The sequence below is a fragment of the Rhinatrema bivittatum genome, chromosome 9 (genome assembly GCF_901001135.1).
Source record: "Rhinatrema bivittatum chromosome 9, aRhiBiv1.1, whole genome shotgun sequence".
Classification (NCBI taxonomy): Eukaryota; Metazoa; Chordata; class Amphibia; order Gymnophiona; family Rhinatrematidae; genus Rhinatrema; species Rhinatrema bivittatum.
In genome coordinates, this window is record NC_042623.1 from 197,668,559 (window position 1) to 197,690,642 (window position 22,084).

The 22,084-nt window shown below is 40.6% G+C and overlaps 1 protein-coding gene across 19 annotated transcripts in view; it reads right to left on the reverse strand.

Annotated features, from left to right (window-relative positions):
• The window catches only part of TRIP12 (thyroid hormone receptor interactor 12), a 495,519-nt gene that overhangs the window by 436,763 nt on the left and 36,672 nt on the right, over positions 1 to 22,084 (reverse strand). For all 19 annotated transcript variants that reach the window (XM_029615415.1, XM_029615414.1, XM_029615411.1 and 16 more), the window contains one exon: positions 11,987 to 12,023. The gene's annotated coding sequence lies outside the window, so the exon portion shown is untranslated. The remainder of the gene's footprint in view (positions 1 to 11,986; positions 12,024 to 22,084) is intronic.

Below are 22,084 nucleotides of genomic sequence, written 5' to 3' on the forward strand. Positions count from 1 at the left end.
ACAATGATTCTGGACAAGGATTATAACAGAAGATGAAGATAAGTCCAAAAAAAACCTACTACTTAAAAACCGCCCTGCTTAACCTGGCCTATTCTCCACAAAGCATACAGTAAATTCTGTAGTACTATACGTTGTCATACTCTTGAAAACATTTGGCAACTGGAGGGTCAATGCATCAATAATTAGCGGTGGGAGTATCCCATACAATGGCAATTAGGCCACTTTTGTTTAAACTATTGGCTGCCCATAAACAAAGGTACCCAATTTAAGAGCTTAATACTGACTTTTCGAATATTGAGAGGAAAGGGACTAGACAGAACAAATTGAACTGGTATGTGCCTACCCAACCATTACAATTTAATCGGGGGCGACTGTTGGCAGAACCCAGTTTTAAAAATTAAAGGCATAGCCTGTTAAGAACAAGAGCTTCAACTGTTTCCCCAATGTTGTGGAGCAAAATTATACGACTTTCCACGAGAAAATCAAAACATGGTTATTTTCACAGATTCTATGGGATTGTTAAGCAGAGGAAAGGGACCAAAATCAGATGCGAGAGCGTTATAATTGTGTAGTCATGTTTTATGTATTTTTAGTCTTTTTACTATGCCTGTGATTTGTATGCTGCCTTGGGCGATTTAACTAAATCAGCAAGGCAGATCATAAGTTTGTTAGGTAAATAAAATTCATTCATTTTGATAAAAACAATATAAATACTGCACTTTGAGTGACAGCCACTTACGGAGGTAAAAGACAATGATCATATAAAAAACTTTTATGAAGTCTAATTCATATTTAGGTATTTCAGTGATCTCTGTATTTAAGAAAATAAGATATATAAGCCAGAGAAAAGAGAAATACATCCATTCCAAAACAGACAAAGAAAAAAAAACCACAGAAAGCCTAAAATAACTAACTACTTAACATGCAAAGTCATCAACCCTTTCTTTACAAACAACTTTTGCCAGTACATAGAGAGGAACCTTCCCCACCAAACCTGACACAAATTTTATTTTTATTTATTTGTAAGCTTTTATATACCGAAGTTTAGCGAAAGGCCTTCACTCCAGTTTTACAGGTATAACAACATATTACAGGCGTAACATGACCGGTATAACATCAGTTACAAAAAGGTTATATATAACAACAGATTATATAACAGATTACAGGCATAACACACCGGGTATAGCATCAGTTACAAAAAGATTAACTACTACATTCATAACTGTGGGAGGTGACATAGGTTTTCCTCCAGAGAAACATTACAGAGGACATATGTTTATAGGGGTAGATATGAGGAATAGCAAGGGATTGTGGGAGGTACTAAAACTAGAGACAGAAGAATCATCTTCTGTCTCTAGTTTTAAATTTGGAGGGATGCACTCCCTGCCCACCCCCCCACAGCTTCGGGGTGGAGGAATGACAGTAAGCTGCCCACACATCTAAGGGCAATTGGAAGAGGTGAAAATAAGATTAGTCTCTGGTTGGTAGCCATAGACCACAGTTCTCTTCCAAACTAGGGATGCATGCACCCTGAATCTGCCGACTGTTGTGTGTTACTGTTGCCCAAAAGCTGGCTGCCTTAGCATCTCCCCCGTTGGCCCATGAAAAAGGCAGGCAGGCAGGCAGAGCATTCAAACCTCAGTTTCCCACATGCAGCACTCTAGTATAATCACCTAATGTATATTTAGCATCCACTGGAAACATGAGTAAGAAAAATGTTCCAATTAAAGAGGCCTTGACAACTTGAATGAAAATGTCCATCACTATGATCAATACACAGGAAATAATTCCTACATGAAAAGTAGGCAGAATTAGATACTGCAGCTTTGAAAATTTAGAAATATATTAAAACTACAGTCTAGAACAGCAGAAAATGATTACAGACCAAACAGAAACAAAACTTGGAGAGCATTATCGGGACATAGCAGTGTTTGAGTTATTTGAACTTTCACTTCATGCAACACGATATACCAAAGGCATTCTGTAATGGTCAGCTCAAGTACATCTTTATTGCATCTTAACATACAAGAAAACTGTGGTCCAAGTAGCTTGCTCCAGGTCTTAAAATTGTATTAGGACAAATGGGTAGGCTTGTCTATATCTGCAGATCTAATGTCACATTACAGCAGCTAAACATTTTCATTTTAAAATGTTCTGGGGGGAAGGGGGTACAGGTTTCTATTTTTATGTTTAATTGTACACAAACTGCTACTGCTCTATGGACATACAAATCTGTTTTAAAAACAGAGACCCTCTTATGTCTGCATACATCAGTATATCACTGACCTTTGAACATAGTAATCACTGGTCTCAAAGAATCTATTTTTTCTGAGCTTTTTCTTCTGCATATAAAATATAAAATATGCAGAAGTCCTACTTATCTTGGTTTCAATTTCCTACACCAACCAGCATTTCTACGTCAGGGGAACTTCTCTGCAACTGTCACATCATTTTGGAGCCCACATTAAGGAATAGCAGACTTTAAAGTACAGAGCGCAGTCACTTGTGGAGAGAGGCTATCCATGAAAGAGTAGGCACAGAGCTTATCTGAGAGTTCTTTATTCTGACAGGGACCATCTGCTGTCGTCAACAGTAAAGTCAATTGTACGTACTCTCCCCTACACAAAACAGGCAGGTCAAGTGGCTAAAAAAAAACCAAACACACATTGGCACATTTTGACAATGCATTTGGCCTTTATTGTGCATACCCAGGGATCATGTGGTATATTCTGACTTCAACCCAAATTGCACGGATAAGTATGGTCACCTCTTTGCCTCTGATAAATCGGCCTTCTGCAAACAAACCATCAATGGACATATCTGGATTCATCCTAGTCAATATTTGATTGTGCACAAGGACCTCGCAAACCGTGCTTCTTCATTTCTAACACATTATATAGCTTCCCTGCCCCAAAATATACGTTGGGAGGACTAAGCACAGTATATAAACAATTCTTACTGAACACTGGGGATCCAGGATTCAAGCACCAATAGTTCACTTTTTACAGGAACAGCATATTTTTTGAGCAATTAACGTGGACGGTGATTGACAATATTCCAGTATATGCATGACGGGGCAATCGGGGACAAACTAAATATGAGCACGCAATAAGCTTTGTTGCTCCAGAGGGACTAAATGAATCCATTGATTAAATTATTTCAAACCAGTCAGATCAAATGAGCCCACTGACTGGCTTGACATAATTTAGGTAGAGTTTCATCAGCAACGTACAAAATGACAAAGCAAACTGTATAATTTGAATGCTCACAAGCCATTTTGTGTCTTTTCATTTTCAGAAACATGGGCTCCAAAGTAACAAGGTTCCTTGATGAGGCAGTCACACAGAAGTTGTGAGGCAGAGTTAATACTCAAAACACTTGTTGGTGTTGGGAATTTAAGTTTTATATTCCGCAATTCTAACAAAATAGCATTTTACAGACATATACATAAAACATACAATTGTACACAATAGAAATAAGCAATGATAAATTTATGTGTAGGTTTTTATTAACTTATTCTGAAAGAGTCTGTGTGAATAAAAAGGCCTTCACCTTCTTTCAAAAAGTCAGATATTCCTGTTCATTACGAATGTCAGAGTAAAGCATTCTATAAAAATAGGCCCTTCTATAGAAAAACATTTAACCTTATTTTTTTTATTTTTAAGGAACCAGGGCACACTATTACCTGGAACTTAAGGAAGCATTTTCAGTTGAAGAGCGTAACCTTCAAGCTAGAGTGTACCAACTGATTTTACCTACTGAACAATGGTTATCATTGTGAATGGCTTTATGGATCAATATTAACCATTTAAAGATTGCATTCTTCTCTACAGGCAACCAATGAAGCTCCTTCATATATAATTGGATGCTCATAGACCATTTCAGCCCATATACTAGCCTAACAGCTGCATTCTGCACCAACTGAAGCATCTGAATCAAATATTTTGGCAATCATACATAAAGTGCATTACAATAGTCTAGGTATGTTAAAATAAAGGACTGTACTACAATGCTGTAATCTGTATTAGGTAAAATAGTCTCAGCCAAAGTTTTAAAAAATGCAATCTGAGCTACCTTTTGGATATGAGCTTGTAATGATCGCCTTGAATCAAGAATTACCCCTAAATTACAAGTCTCCTCGTTCACCAATAGGCCCCTCTCTCTCTCTCCTAATTTAATTTTCAAATTGCAATTGAATAGATTTTTTCCCTAACCATAAAACAGTGATTCTTTCATAATTTAAAACCAGGTTCAAACCACTTTAACAATAGCAATACAATTTTGAAAATATGCCATTGGAAATAGCCCTTCTGTAACACTTGGGATATAAAATTGGGCATCATCTGCATAAAGCATATATATTAAATCCAGAGATCTTACTAATGGTGCCATAAAAATATTAAAGCAGATAATGATAAACCCTGCGGTACACCAGAGAAGACAGCATACCATAACAAGGGATCAGCCTGAAAACATACTTGTTGCCTTCGATTCTGTAAGAGGTAAACAACTTTAAAACCATTCCACTAACACCAATTTTACAGTCTAATTTTTCAAATAATTAATTGAATGAAAGGCTGAGGTATTATTCAACTGGATCAAGACCAATTGTTTAGATTCCAATGAACCTCATCTAACAGTAAGATCAACAAGTTCTAAGTACCTCTTCCTTTTCTAGACCCAAACTCCTCATTGACCAAGATGTTAGATTCATCCAAAAATCCTAACTGCTATAAAACCCACTTTTCTAATAATTTAGACAAAATACACAAGGTTGAGATAGAACGGTAATTAGTTTGCATCATTGCTGGTTTTTCTAGATTCTTCAATATAGGCCGAACTACAGCTATTTTTAGTAAAGATAGAACAGTGTCTTGCTGAAATGAAGAATTGGTAAACAGTATTAAAAATCCTGCAAAGGTGGAAGGAAGGCAAAATGATTACCAGCATGGTTAAAAGGTGAGGTAAGAGAGGCTATTTTAGTCAAAAGATATTCATTCAAAAATTGGAAGAATCCATCAAAAGAAAATAAGATAAAGCATAAGCTATGACAAGTTAAATCTAAGACATTGAGATAAGACAGGCTAAGAGAAAATTTGAAAAGAAGCTTGCCATAGAGGCAAAAACTCACAATAAAAACTTTTTAAAATGTATCAGACACAGAAAAAGCCTGTGAGGGAGTGTGTTGGACCGTTGGATGTTCAACTGAATTAAAGGGGCACTTAGAGAAGATAAGGCCATCAAGGAAAGATTAAACAATTTCTTTACTGAAGAGGATGTTGGAGAGATACCAGTTCGGGAAAAGGATTTCATGGATGATGATTCAGATCAACTGAACCAAATCATGGTAAACCTGGAAGATGTGGCAGGCCTGATTGACAACCAGTAGAGCAGTAAATCACCTGGACTGGATGGTATACACCCCAGGGTTCTGAAAACTAAAAAATGAAATTTCAGAACTATTAGTAAAAATTTGTAACTTATCATTAAAATCATCCGATGTACCTGAGGATTGGACATCTTCCAATGTAACCCCTATATTTAAAAAGGGATTCAGGGCTGATCGAGAAACTATAGAACGGTGAGCCTGACTTCAGTGCCAGGAAATATTGTGAAAATGGTTATAAAGCATAAAAATCACAAAACAGTTAGATAGGGTTTGAGGAGACACAGCCAACATGGATTTACCAAAGAAGTCTTGCCTCACAAATCTCCTACATTTTTCGAAGGGGTGAATAAACATATGGACAAAGGTGAATCGGTAGATGTGGTGTATTTGGATTTTCAGAAGGCATTCGACAAAGTTCCGCATGAGAGGCTTCTAAGAAAACTAAAAAGTGATGAATTGCAGGAGGACCTTGTGAGACTGGAAGATTGGGCTTCCAAATGGCAGATGAAGTTTAACGTGGACAAGTGCAAAGTGATGCATATAGGGAAAAATAACCCTTGCTGTAGTTACACGATGTTAGGTTCTATCTTAGGAGTTACCACCCAGGAAAGAGATCTAGGTGTCATAGTGGATAAGACATTGAAATAGTCAGCCCAGTGTGCTGCGGCGATCAAAAAAGCAAACAATGTTAGGAATTATTAGGAAAGGAAAGGAAAATAACACTGAGGATGTCCTAATGCCTCTGTATCGCTCTGTGGTGAGACTACACCTTGAATACTATGTGCAATTCTGGTCACATCTCAAAAAGGATATAGCTGTACTGGAGAAAGTGCAGAGAAGGGTGACCAAAATGATATGGGGCATGGAATGGCTGCCGTATGAGGAAAGGCTAAAGAAGTAAGGGCTGTTCAGTTTGGAGAAGAGGTGGGATATGATAGAAAGTCTACAAAATCATTAAAGGACTTGAACAAGTCTCAGAAAATAGAAGGACTGGGGGCACTCCATAAAGTTAGCAAGTAGCTCATTTAAAACAAATCGAAGAAAATTATTTTTCACTCAGTTAAACTCTAGAATTCACTGCCAGGGGATGTGGTTTCAACAGTTAATGTTACTGGGTTTAAAAAAGATTTGGATAAGTTCCTAGAGGTTAAATCCATAAACTATTATGATAATTAATAAACAATAGTAGCTTGTGATCTATCTAATGTTTGGGTACTTTCAAGGTACATGTGACTTGGATTGGCCACTGTTGGAAACAGGATGCTGGGCAAGGTGGACCCTTGGTCTGACCCAGTATGGCATTTCTTATGTTCTTAGGTTTTAAGTGTTTACTTCTGTTCGAGACTGGTATAAGTACAGGCAGCTATGCAGCCTGTGTCATACAGCTTGTTACTATATATGAGAGCAGAATTTTGATATTTAAAACTTGTATGCTTATTGGTGGAGAGGGGGGGGGGGAAGCTTGTAACATCACACACTGCTTTTTTTCCCTAAGCTTTGGCTTACCTCAGATAGAATTTCATCAAAAAGGAGGATCCAAAATAGTATGGGCCATGTATAGCTAGACAGCAGAGTTTCTAACTCTTAACTATCAACTTTTCTTCTTACCCTTTCTGTATAATAGTTAAAAAGATTAAAGGGAAAGTAAGGATCTTCCTGTTAGAGTTCCTACCACCTACCCTCTTGTCACCGATGTCTGTACAGAGATTTGATTTTTTTTTTTATGCCTGATGCTCTGTCAGGAGATGCAGTTCCTGGGTTTGCCAACAAAAGTGTCTGCCCAAAATGAGCATGCCATCTTGCTGAGCCCTGACTCACAAAAGTACCTCAGACTGCCAAACATCTGCAAATCGTGAGATGCAGGGCACAAATTGCTGCTATGTATTCCATGCAGGCCAATAACTTCTCTTTGGTGGGGAGGGAACACCACACATTCCTCTGATTATTCAGCCTCTCTGCAGACAGTGTTAAGGCTCCGGAGGGTGCTTTAACTTCTGGAAGCATGTTTAATTCCTTTTCCATAGCAAATAATAGTGGGGCTAAAAATGGAGGAGTTCCTTAATCAGGCCTGAAGCTATAAAACTTTAACCTTAATGGATGGCAAATACTTCCTTGTACAAGAGGTGAAAGAAGCTATTTTAGCCAAAAGATCTTCATTCAAAAATTGGAAGGATCCAACAGAAGAAAATAGGATAAAGCATAAATGTTGGCAAGTTAAATGTAAGACATTGATAAGACAGGCTAAGAGAGAATTTGAAAAGAAGTTGGCTGTAGAGGCAAAAACTCACAGTAAAAACTTTTAAAAATATATCCGAAGCAGAAAGCCTGTGAGGGAGTCAGTTGGATCGTTAGATGATCGAGGGGTTAAAGGGGCACTTAGAGAAGATAAGGCCATCGCGGAAAGATTAAATGATTTATTTGCTTCTGTGTTTACTGAAGAGGATGTTGGGGAGGTACCCATAATGGAGAAGGTTTTCATGGGTAATGATTCAGATGGACTGAATCAAATCACAGTGAACCTAGAAGATGTGGCAGACCCGATTGACAAACTGAAGAGTAGTAAATCACCTGGACCGGATGGTATACACCCCAGAGTTCTGAAGGAACTAAAAAAATGGAATTTCAGACCTATTAGTAAAAATTTGTAACCTATCATTAAAATCATCCATTGTACCTGAAGACTGGAGCATAGCAAATGTAACCCCAATATTTAAAAAAGGGCTCCAGGGGCGATCCGGGAAACTACAGACCGGTTAGCCTGACTTCAGTGCCAGGAAAAATAGTGGAAAGTGTTCTAAACATCAAAATCACAGAACATATAGAACAGTGGTTCTCAACCCTGTCCTGGGGACCCCCCCAGCCAGTCGGGTTTTCAGGATATCCACAATGAATATGCATGAGAGAAAATTTGCATGCACTGCCTCCATAACATGCAAATTTTCTCCCATGCATATTCATTGTGGATATCCTGAAAACCCGACTGGCTGGGGGGGGTCCCCAGGACAGGGTTGAGAACCACTGATATAGAAAGACCTGGTTTAATGGAACAAAGTCAGCATGGCTTTACCCAGGACAAGTCTTGCCTCACAAATCTGCTTCACTTTTTTGAAGGAGTTAATAAACATGTGGATAAAGGTGAACCAGTAGATGTAGTATACTTGGATTTTCAGAAGGCATTTGACAAAGTTCCTCATGAGAGGCTTCTAGGAAAAGTAAAAAGTCATGGGATAGGTGGCGACATCCTTTCGTGGATTGCAAACTGGCTAAAAGACAGGAAACAGAGAGTAGGATTAAATGGACAATTTTCTCAGTGGAAGTGAGTGGACAGTGGAGTGCCTCAGGGATCTGTATTGGGACCCTTACTTTTCATTATATTTATAAATGATCTGGAAAGAAATATGACGAGTGAGATAATCAAATTTGCAGCTGATACAAAATTGTTCAGAGTAGTTAAATCACAAGCAGATTGTGATAAATTACAGGAAGACCTTGTGAGACTGGAAAATTGAGCATCCAAATGGCAGATGAAATTTAATGTGGATAAGTGCAAGGTGATGCATATAGGGAAAAATAATCCATGCTATAATTACACAATGTTGGGTTCCATATTAGGTGCTACAACCCAAGAAAGAGATCTAGGTGTCATAGTGGATAACACATTGAAATTGTCTGTTCAGTGTGCTGCGGCAGTCAAAAAAGCAAACAGAATGTTGGGAATTATTAGAAAGGGAATGGTGAATAAAACATAAAATGTCATAATGCCTCTGTATCGCTCCATGGTGAGACCGCACCTTGAATACTGTGTACAATTCTGGTCGCCGCATCTCAAAAAAGATATAATTGCGATGGAGAAGGTACAGAGAAAGGCTACCAAAATGATAAGGGGAATGGAACAACTCCCCTATGAGGAAAGACTAAAGAGGTTAAGACTTTTCAGCTTGGAGAAGAGACGGCTGAGGGGGGATATGATAGAGATGTTTAAAATCATGCGAGGTCTAGAACGGGTAGATGTGAATCGGTTATTTACTCTTTCGGATAGTAGAAAGACTAGGGGGCACTCCATGAAGTTAGCATGGGGCACGTTTAAAACTAATCGGAGAAAGTTCTTTTTTACTCAATGCACAATTAAATTCTGGAATTTGTTGCCAGAGGATGTGGTTAGTGCAGTTAGTATAGCTGTGTTTAAAAAAGGATTGGATAAGTTCTTGGAGGAGGAGAAGTCCATTACCTGCTATTAAGTTCATTTAGAGAATAGCCACTGCCATTAGCAATGGTAACATGGAATAGACAGTTTTTGGGTACTTGCCAGGTTCTTATGGCCTGGATTGGCCACTGTTGGAAACAGGATGCTGGGCTTGATGGACCCTTGGTCTGACCCAGTATGGCATTTTCTTATGTTCTTAACATATCGACAATGAATTAGGCATTAACATAACACTAATTTGCAAGCTGAAGAAAAAAGATTTTAGTTTAACATGCTGAGAAACTTTAGGGTCTAGAGCAGGTCACTGTATTAAAAATACAGTGATACAGTGAACGATACAGAATGGGGAGAACATGCATCTTAAGTTTGAATTTCTCAGAGATCAGACTAGAATTTGAATCAATGCTCTCTGTTTTCGCTCATCCTGTTTTGGCCCTGGCCAACATGCTCAGAGAATGTTTTAAGGGGATAGTGAAAATGCTAGCAAAGACAGTACACTCCAGTAATGGAGGGACTTGTCTTCCATTTGATGGTGCAGAGAGCATTGAGGCAGAAGATCCTGGTGAGGACAGCAATCTAGACAACCTGGTCCTTACAGGGAAGCAGAGGCCACATTACTGGCTACATTTGTGTTTGAAAAACCAAATATATCAAAAAATTATACGCCACTAAAATCAGCGACCTACGTAATAATGTAAAGAATCAAAAGCGAAAGCTTTGTCACTGATGTGTAACAACAGATTAGTGAGTTATTTAGTTCTTAAGTATATGAAAAATGGATTTAATAACCTATACTGTGTGGAATACTGTGTTTCACTATTTTAATTCAGCCTGTGTTTAAATGAATATATAGGAGGAAATAGAGAAAAGTTTCATATATTGTGTAGGTGTCCCAACACCACTGTTTTGTGGTTATAATCATTAACCATCCTCCACCTCCATGCTAAGTTTTTTTTAAATATTTTTCGTGTGTCTTTATGACACAAAGCAGTATTGTTTAACTCTCACAAAGCTTTACCAACTGTAGTTAATATAGAAATTTACTGACACCGTTGACCACGGAAGAGTCTTAGGCTCATCGGGACTAGAGAAACACATAAAGACACACGAAAAATATTTTTTAAAAACTTAGCATGGAGGTGGAGGATGGTTAATGATTATAACCACAAAACAGTGGTGTTGGGACACCTACACAATGTATGAAACTTTCCTCTATTTCCTCCTATATATTCATTTAAACACAGGCTGAATTAAAATAGTGAAACACAGTATTCCATATAGTGTAGGTTATTAAATCCATTTTTCATATACTCAAGAACTAAATAACTCACTAATCTGTTATTACACATCAGTGACAAAGCTTTCGCTTTTGATTCTTTACATTTGTGTTTGAGGCAGACCAAAATTAGATTTTGAAGCTTTTTTTCCAAAATAAAGCATTTCCTTTTCTAGGGTAAGAACTGGTTATTTCCTGACGTGTATACTGACATCAGAAGAGAGAAAAATATTTTTCTATGCACCAGGAGGCTATTTCTCTTAGCACTCGTTTTTCCCTTGCCTGATTAAAATGAAGTTATGGATTTTCTTAGAACTCCAACTTTTCCAGAAGCAAAGGTAGTCGTTGTTGTCTCTGGTAAAGCCTACAACTGGGTAATTTGTTTGAGGTTGATGTAAGGATTGAGATTATAAACATACTTAAAAACAGGAAAAAAAAAAAAAAAAAACCAATAGCCTTGGCTTATAAATGTATTAGAATTTTCTGTATTGGATCCTTCTCCCTTTATCTGAGAACAACTAGACTGTGTACCGCACTTTCTTCTCTTTGCCTTTTGGAACTTCCTCTCTCTGTTGCTAAGTGCACATACAATTCGAGAAAAACTTGAAATAGAAAATCTTGAATTTCATAAATAAAGCCTTTTTTATGAAACTCTATACACATTTCTATTCTCCATATTAGAGTCACATTTTACATTTGTACTCTCCACATTTCTGCCTGCAGATAAATCTATATCGTAACTCGCACATTAATAAATACTGGATATTAAGAATCAAAGAAATATATATCATCCTACTTCAGATAATATAAACCCTATCTGTAGATAAATAAGATTTTGGCTTTTCTACCCTGAACAATTTAAAAGAAAAGTGCAGGATATATGTACATACAAATAAAATATTCACCTATTAAAATTTTTTAAAAAAACTCTTTAAACAGCTTCCCTGCAATTCTCGTGAACTGCTGAGAAGAGCAATGTAAAGATCATAGAACACAAGAAATATTGTCTGAAAAAGAATAAAATATTTATTGTATAGAAAATCATTTGTTTGCCCAAAGGAAAAGAAGCATGTCACAAAAATTAGTACACCCCAGAAGAAAGAACAGGAAGACTAACCTGAAATCTTCGTTTTCTAGTTGAAAGGTCACTATCCCTGTCAATACACAAGTAAATTGCACATTACATTCAATTCATAAGCTTTGATATACTACATAACCACAGATCTGTGTATGTGTGTATATATATATATATATATATTTTTATTTTTTTTTTTATTTTATTTTATTTTTTTTTTTTTTTAATATATTTTTACCATATGAACAAATGCATACCATAAAAAAATTAGAGTTGCTTACCTGTAACAGGTGTTCAAGAACAGAAGAATGTTAGTTCTCACACATGGGTGTCATCATGAGATGGTTCCCCCCGATGTGGAAAGTTTCTAGAAATTTGACTAGACCCACTGAGCATGCTCTCAGCATTGCCCTATATACCACACGTGTCCACGTGGGGTCCCTCTCCAGTCATGTAACATAGAATTATAATTAAAATAAAAATTAGGAGAAACCCTACTCTGCGGGGTGAAAGGCGTGTTTTGTGAGGACTAATATCCTGCTGTCTTCGAAGAACACCTGTTACAGGTCAGCAACTCTGCTCTCTCCAAGGACAAGCAGGATGATAGTCCTCACATGGGTGAATTCCTAGCTACAGGCTGCTCCCAAACACAAAAGGGCACCAACAGACACCCAACCAGGTGCTAACAGGCACACCATGACTGGTGCTGTTGGTAACAGAGGGGGGGGAGACAGCCTAAACCCAAACAATGGGCCCTAGGTGGCAGAGTTGGGTCCTATACCTCAGAGTTTCCAAAGGACAGACTGACCAAACCCCTACTGTCAATGTCGGCCATCCCAAACCAGACAGTAATGAGATGTGAATGTGTGAAGAGAACTCCATGTCGCAGCCTTGCAGATCTCCTCCACAGGAACTGTTCGCAAGTGGATCACTGACGCTGCCATGGCTCTGATAGAATGAGCCTTGACATGACCTCCAAGATGCAGTCCCACCTGGGACTAACAGAAGGAGATGCAATTTGCTAGCCAATTGGATAGTCTGTTTGGCAACAGCAATGTTTAACCTATTCTTGTCAAAAGATGGGTGGATGTATGGGCTTCTATCCCCCTCCAAATAGAGGGACAAGGCTCACTTGCAGTCCAAACTGTGCAGTGCTCAGTCACCTTGGCATGAATGGGGCCTAGGAAAAAGATATGGACAGGATGATTGACTGGTTAAGATGGAAATCCATCACCACCTTAGCCAGGAACTTAGGGTGCATAAGCAAGACCACCCTGTCATAATAAAACAGTGTAAGGTGGATAAGTCGCTATGGCCTGAAGCTTACTGATCCTGTGCCCTGAAGTGACTGCTACCAAAAATATGACCTTCCAGGTCAGCTACTTCAGGTCACCGATGCGCATTGGCTCAAGAGGAGCTTTCATCAGCTGATCTAACACTATGTTGAGGTCCAAGAAAGCGGGAGGCCTTAAGAGAGGCTTCAATTGAAGCAGGCCCCGCATGAAACATACAACTATAGGTATATAGAAATGGGCGTACCATCTACACCCTGGTGGTATGCGCCAATTGCACTAAAATGAACTCTAAAGATTTGGTTTTAAGCCAGCCTCCGACAAATATAGAAGGTAATCAAGTAGTTTAGGCCTTCTGCTCACACTACACGAAAAGCCTCCTCCACTTCAGTCCACAGGGATTTCTAGAAACCACCAGGACCAGAGAGACATCCTCTGAAAGATCAAGTGGCTGCAGAATTAGTCTCTCAACATCCAAGCTGTGGGCGACAGGGTCTGGAGGTTGGGATGCCAAGCCTGCTTTGATCTTACATGATGAGATTTGGCAAAGTCCCCAGACTGATCAGTCTCTGGATGGACAACTCCAATAGGAGTGGAAACCAGACCAGTCTTGGCCAAATAGGGGATATGAGAATCATAGTTCCTCTGTCCTCGCAAAACTTCAAAAAAGCCTTTGCCACTAAGGGAATCTGAGGATACGGATACAGAAAACCCTTGCACCAACAACGGGCAAGGGCATCCAAGGCTGGTTTACTGTCTGACCTGTACAGGGAGCAGAACAGAGGAACCTTCTTGTTGCAGGGGGATGCAAATAGATCTACAACCGGGCTCCTTTAGAGGTAGAATATCCGATTCACTACCCCCAGGTCTAGGGACCAATCATGGGGTCTGAAGGCTCGACTCAGCCTGTCTGCTACCACGTTCTTGGCCCTAAGCACCATCCCATGGGACAGGGCCCATGACCAGTTCTGGACCGCTTTCTGACACAGGAAGTATGAACCCGTACCTCCCTGTTTGCTGACATGCCTCATGGCTACTTGGTTGTCAGTCTGGATGAGGACAACTTTGTTGGACAGCAGATCTCTGAAAGCCCATGGTGCGTACCTGATGACCTGAAGCTCCAGGAAACTGATTAGACAAAAAGTGTTCCTGAGTGGACCAGAGACCCTGGGTACGGAGCTCATCTACATGAGCTCCCCACCCCAGGGAAGATGCATCCGTGGTTAGTACAATTTGAATAGAGAGTCTCCAAAAAGAGATCCCTTGTTCCATATTAGGAAGTACCCACCAGAGGAAGTGACATCAGCCGCTGAAAATGGCTGCTTGAAGCTCAGGCTCCGCATGGCTCGGTAATAAAAGTTCATTTTGTTTTGGGTTTTTTTTTACTAGAACTGAGCACACTGGGCTTTATACTAGTGGCGATATTGTTCCTGGGAACATGGTGAGATGTCAGAAAACAGTGGACTTAAAAGACTTTTCTTATCCTGGGACCACAGCGCATCTGAAGGAGGCCAACAATGGCAAGGCCAGCAGAAACGCTCTGGATAAGGAAGCACCTAACATGAATGCCAAGGCTGACTGTGGCCTGGCAGATCCAACAAGGGCGGAATTCTTGCAATGGTCTAAAGATCTGAAATGCAATATCGCCACCGTTAAACAAGAGATTCATGAAGCCGTGGGAGAACTGTGGCAGGGTGTGGACAATTTGGGTCAGAGTGTGTTTGACCTCGAGCATAAGTCAGAGGAGCATGCTGAAGATATGACGCAGCAATTAACTCCAGGCAGTTGAAGCAATTATCGGAGGAGCTTAATAAAAAACTAGAAGATTTGGAGAATAGATTTCGCAGGAACAACATCCAAATCAGAGGAGTCATTGAAGAAGAGGGCTTTACAGATTATAATATGCTTGTCCAGGATATATGTAAGACTATCTTGAGATTTGACTCTGCTGACTGTTGATATGGAAATGAAAGTTGATTGGGCACATAGGTCCTTGGGAAGAGTGATCAATAAGCCCAGAGATATTATAACCTGTCTATATGATTTCCTCATGAATGATAGAATCAGGCAAAATGAGAGGTATGGGGGAATATATCCTGGAAAGGGATGAAGCGCTTCAGATATTTAATGATGTCTCTGCCATTATTTTACAACATCGCAGGAATATGAAATACATTACTGATTTCTTGAGGGCGGGTAACAGATACAAATGGCTTTACCCTTTCGGAATTTCGTTTACCATAAGTGGACAATCCTTGATTGCTCATACACCGGAGACTGCAGAGTATTTTGCAGCAGAAAGATATTGAGTTAAAAGATGCTAAGGTGGATGACCGGCCTGCCCCTAGGCAGGAACTGACCAGATGGCAGAGAATTCGCAAAGGAGGCAAACAGCTGAGAAGAAATTCCTATGGTGATATTCCAGTACAGGATTCCGGAACTTGACTTTTAGATATATGCCTTCTCAGGCTTGTGGTTGCCCTATCCTTCTTCCTGGTTGGTGTTTATGTTTACCGGAGATTAACAGGTTACAGTTCTGATTCCTGTCTTGATCTGAACTCTAAGAGCGTGTATTTACATGTTCTTACTTTCTTTGCAGTCTGAAGATTCAGTAACAAAGCCACTGTTTGAGGTTGTGATGTTATGCCATTTAAGGGGGCATCATTACTCTTGTGTAGTGTGATGGTTTCACTATCACACTGTTCCTTGTTTAAGGAAGGGGGTTCTTGTTGGTAGGGGGACTGGAGGGAGGAGGTGATGGGTGGGCTTTGAGCGATTCTGGTATACCTACTCTAGGGAGGTGGGTTGGGCTCATTGGCTATTATGGCTCTTTTTAATTTATTTTTAACTTTTATATACCGACATTCTTGCATTAAATGCAAATCATGCCGGTTTACAGTGAAACAGAAAAAGCAGGAAAAAATTCCTTAGTCGAATACAATGAAACAGCTTAGTTAACAAAGGAAACAAACATAAATGTTTACATATACACAAAGGTTTGCACGAAGGGGTGAGCCCCTTTGTCGCGCAACGCCTGGTGTTGAGGCCGTCTTAACTGTCCGATGTTAGTGACGTCATGGGGGGGCAGGTCTAATGATCGCAGCACTTACAGCGCTGCTTCTTTCCAGTTCCAGGTGAAGATCAAGCTGTTTCCTTCACTTCCCCTCCCATGACTGTGGGGTGAGAAGCGCTGCAGGGTGCCCCTTGATGTTATCTGGCTTCCCCACACGCGACGTCTGGTGTTGAGGCTGTCTTAACGTAATACCTTATGTTTGATGTTAAGATTGTATTTTTAAATGTGAAAGGGCTTAATATTCCTCTGAAGAACCAACTTTTGAGGAGGCACGAGTCAGGTGGGCTTCCATTTTTTCATTCAAGAGACACATTTGGTTAGGAAAGACAAGCATTTACTTAAGAAAAATATTTTCCACAGATATTTTTGACGTCCAATACTGTGCACCAGAAAAAGGGAGGTGTGGGTATTATGTTCTCTAAGGATATACGGGCTGAAGTCCTGGAGTGCAGGAAGGATAGGGAGGGACAATATATAGCTTTAAAAGTTAAGCTACATACTGCATTAGCAATTTTAATAAATGTTTATGCTCCCAATGTTAACTAGGGAGAATTATTTGTGCGCCTTGAACATAATTTGAGTGATATGGTACAGGGCCATGTATTGGTGGGAGGTGATTTTAATCCCAACATAGATATTCACCCTCTACCTAAGGATGGGTTAAAAATCACACAGAACTAGATTAAAACTTTTCAAAGACAGTGTATGCAAGATATTTGGCAGATGCTAAACCCCTCTGTGAAAGATTGTTCTTTTTATTTGAGGGTACATGTTTCTTACTCTAAGATAGATATACTGTTAGGCAGTAAATTCTGGGTTCAGGAGTATAGTTCAGCTGGTATAGGCCCGATTACACTGTCTGACCATGCACCTGTTTTTTGGTTCTTTTCATTTCCACAGAAAGAAAAGGGACAAAAATACTGGAGGTTAAATGATTCGCTGTTGTCTGATAAACAGGTATGTGAGGAAATTCAGGAGGATATTATAGAATATTTTTGGTTTAATGATTCAGGAGAGGTGTCTATTCAAAGTCTCTGGGACTGTTTTAAGGCTGTTTGTGGTAAACTGACTTCTAGAGCTGTGGGGGCAAAGAAGTGAACACAAAAAGAGAAAAATCGGATTTATTGTCGTCTACTGAATAATTGGAACAGCAACAAATTATTTGGAGGTACTAAGACCCTCAGGGAGTTGGATGAGAAAAAGAATAAGTTGCATGTGGGAAGATAGTACAGAAGGAGAACAAACATTTTGACACGAAAGAAAGAGAATGAATGTTTGTGTGCAGGTGGTCTAGGGAAAGGAAGCCAGGCCAGAATAATGTATTTAGAAATGATCAATACTTGGCAAAGGTAACTAGAAAAAATGATTATAAGCCTTGTAAGATTACGACATAGGCAAGAAGGGATCTTAGGGTGTCTGGCGTCTTGCTGACCCTGTATATTTCTCCTTCCCAGATACTTAAATGATTGCCAATCCTAGCATATTTCCTATAATAAACATTTTATTAAATTTCTACAATATCTCTGAGTCTTGTGTCTGGTACGTGAGGGACTAAAACTATACACTCACTATTTACTGACCCAATTTTGCCTACTTCTATGGGTCTGCCGGGGGTCACAGTTCTACCTAAGCTGGGTAAGGACAATTCTCTGTGGCTCCTATAGGCTGATCTCGTTATTAAATTTATATTTGAAGATTCTGGCAAAAACTTTAGCTGATATATTGAATACTGTGTTGCTAGATTTGGTGCATGTGGACCAATCTGGCTTTATAGCAGGCAGACAAGATAATATGCGTAAAGTTGTAAATTTGATTTGGAATGCTAGGGAAGAGAAGATACCAGCAGTTTTATTAGCTATAGATACAGAGAAGGCCTTTGGCTGTGTTCATGGAGTATTTATGTTTAAAGTCTTGCAAAAGATTGGGCTAGGCTGAAAGTTATGCACACCGGTCCGAAGGCCTGTATAAAAGTAAATGGCTCTTACTCAGATATCTTTAAGTTGAGCAGGGGTGCAAGACAAGGCTGCCCGTTATCACCCCTTATTGATTTGGCAAAACAGGGGCATTAAGTGAACTCCTGTATGTCATGCTCAATTTAAGATTTCTTTCTTTGCAGGTGATATTTTATTTACTATTGCTAATCTGCAACTGTCCTTACCTGTGTTAGTTACGGAACTGGATAGGTTTACTACAGTCTCAAGCTTTAAGTTAATATGGGCAAGTCAAAATAGCTGAATATCTCCCTTTCTGATCCTCAAATAGACATGCTTAAAGACCACATTCCTTTTAAATGGGCGAGACATAGTACTAGTTATTTGCGTATTCAAGTGGGAGTGGATTGGAGGCAACTATTATGAATTACTTCCCTTTATTGAAGAAAACTTCCAAAAATTTGGATTTATGGTCTCCCTATAATTTTTCCTGTTGGGGCAGAATTGCCTCTATCAAAGTGACGGTCCTGCCTAGGTGGCTTTATCTTTTTCAGACTCTCCCTATTGAAGTCCCACCTAATTTCTTGAAATCACTCCATATGAAAGTTTTCCATTACATTTGGAGGCAGCTGCCCAGGGTAGTTAAAAGGGTGATTTTTGTTTTTACCCTAAACTTAAGGGTGGATTGGCTGTACCCAATTTTGAGAAATATTATGTCATTGTACAACTGAGAGCTGTTTATGAATGGTCCGCTCGGTCTGTTACTAAGCAGTGGGTTTATATGGAACAGGCTAACTTTGCCCAGGATTCTTTATATACCAGGATCTGGGGTTTGCCAGAGACGGGAAGGGGCTATACAACAGCTAATCCCTTCTCTATGCTGACCTTTAAGATCTGGCATTATTGCAAAACAGTGATGACAGGGTCATGAGCTCTTTTCACTTATGTTACCTTTGGGCCTTTATAGAGGGGCCCACTGTATATCTGGATCTATGGGTACTTTCAGCCGGTGGAGCCAGAGGAGGGTGCGGTGTTGTGGCCAACTGTTTGATGATTCAAAATTGTTACCTTTAGAAGATCTGCAATTGCAGTATGGTCTACCAGATTCTGAATATTATCGTTTTTCCCCAACAGTCATATAGTTTTACTAGTACATCTATCGGGGGTCAAGTAGCTTGGGCTTTATCTGACTTTGAAGATTTGTATTTTCAGCACATCACCACCAAGGGTCCGATCTCCAAATTGAATGCTCTGTTTCCCAAGCATTTTCCTTCATTCAAACATATGTTGGGTTGGGAAGCTGATTGGGGGCATACATGGTTAGTAGAGCAGTGAGAAGCATGCTTTATTGCCATAGCAAAAAGCTCTACTTCTGCTAATATTTTGGAAATTATAAACTTCTGTTCAGATGTTCTCACTCTTTTTAAGCTATGTAAGATCTATTCTGCTTATTATTATTATTATTAAATGCTGGAGATTATGTGGGATGGTTGGGTCATTTTATTACATTTAGTGGACTTGTCCCAATCTGCTTCCTTTTTGGAGGTGGATTGAATCAGTACTTTCTGATCTGACTTCTGTAAATATCCCCTTTATTTCTGAACTTTTATCTTCTCTCATAATATATTGGGCTTGGTAGTGTGTCCGTCAGTGCTCACGCATGTTCTCTAGCCCGCCGATAGATGGTGCTCGAATATATCTGGCTTGGGGCGCAGGCGGCTCCCTAGACGCCTTGGAGGCTCAAACACGCCGCAACAGCAGGTACAAGAGGTACTCTGGAGGGGGAATTCTGCAGCAGCCATCGTGGGACAGGCTGAAAATAGCTGAGGAGACCCTGGCATGCCATGAACGGAGCACATCCTGCGGCACACGCTCCGTTCGCGGCATGCTGGGGTCTCTGCTGCTATTTATGCTCAAGGCGAAAATGGAAGGCCCCCCATGTGCCGCGAACTGCGCGCCGGGCCCACGGCATGCCGGTGACAGAATGTACGTCAGGGAGGGGAGGAAGGAGGGGGCAAGAGGGAGTCAGCATGGGGGCGGTGGGGGATGCCGGTGAGAGAGAATGTGTGTGTGAGAGAGGGGGGGGGGTGACAGAACATGGGAGGTAAGAGGGTGGGGTTTCAGAGAGAGGGAGCGGGATGCCGGTGACAGAATGTATGTACGAGAGAGGACAGGGGGTATGGGGGAGTGCGAGAGACAGCTTGCTTGGTAAGAAGGGGAGTGCGCGGGATGCTTGAGTGTGGGTTTCAGAGAGGGAGCCTATATGAGGGGATCTGTGTGTGTGCGCCAGAGAGTGAGGGAGCCTGTATGAGGGTGTATGTATGTGGAAGGGACACTCTTACGGTGAATTTCTAGGGACATTCTGCTCAAAACAAGAGCAGATGTGCCAATAAAAGGCTCGCCGCCCGGGCGTAGAACGGATACAGTTGCTAGAATTCATTACTGGACCTTACAGCTGTTAGGAGGGCCACGGTGGCTTCTCACATGCAGATTTGGGATCCTTTTCTGTTGGTATCAAAAGCTCCAATTATAGTGGCTTATGGTGTCGTTTTCTTGCAACTTTGTCATAATTGTTTTGGTTTTTTTTCTTTTCTTATCTATTTTTCACTTTCGTGGTATAGTTCTGTTACTTAGTCATTTGGTGTACTGCCTACCTAGCTCATCTTATTTGGATATACTTTATGTACTGCTCAGCACGGGGGGGGGGGGGGGGGGGGGGGGATTTGACAAAACTTGTTAGCATTCCTACATTTCTCATGTGTGTTGTATTCTCTTACAATTGCTGTTTGTATCTGGCGATACTGTATTTGGGGGATATTTCATGTTTCTTATCATTGCTGACATTAAAACTAAATGTAGTTAAAAAATAAATAAATAAATAAAAAGTAGCCACTACCAGGACAATAAGTCCCAGAGAGACGAGGCAACTCTGATGCTATCCTGGAGGCTCCGAGTGGCCTGGTGGACCCGAGGGTCCATTGGGCTCTGTGCATGTGTAAACGTGCCAAGGGAATGATAGGGACAGTTGCAGCCATATGGCCCAAAAGCCTCAACATGTGCCAGGCTGACACACCTGCTGGCTCTGTTGAATCTCTGCCACAATGGTCGCCAAGGTGACGGCCTTCTGGCGAGGCAGAAAGGCCTTGGCAAGAGCCATGTCTAGCAGGGCTCCTATGAAGTCCAACTGAGGTGACAGGCCAAGAGGGAACTTGGGGTCACTAGGGTTCATTCTCAACTACCCAAAAGCATGAATGGTCAAGCACATGGACCTGACAGCCCCTGCCTGAGATGTGCTCTTGACCAGCCAATCGTCCAGATAGGGGAAAATGAACTACCAGCCTGCAGAGGTACACCACCATCACAGCCAGGCATTTTGTGGATCAAGATGCCCAGGGAAATCTTGAACTTTATTTTCTTAAAAACTTGTTCAAGGCCCTTAGGTCTAGGAAGTGATGCCTGATTTCTTTGGAATCAGGAAGTACCTGGAGTAGAATCCCTGCCCCCTCTGTCCTGGTGACACAGGCTCAACCGCTCTGGCCGTTAAGGAGGAGAGCTCCATTAGTAGTACCTCCTGATGTGCTACAGGTCACCAATATGGGCACAGAGGGCAATTTGGCGGGATACCCAATTTATTCAATTGGTACCCTTGGTGGATGATGGACAGAACCTACTGGTCCAAAGTTATACTGAGCCACTAGATCGCAAAGAACTACAGCCAGACCCCAACCAAGGGTCCACCGTCCCAGGTCCAATCAAAATCCCATCCCTGGAATTGACTGAGGAGCCGGATGGGGCTTGGGGGCTCTCTGCTGCCTGGGATGGCCACAGGAGCGGGGAGGTGGAG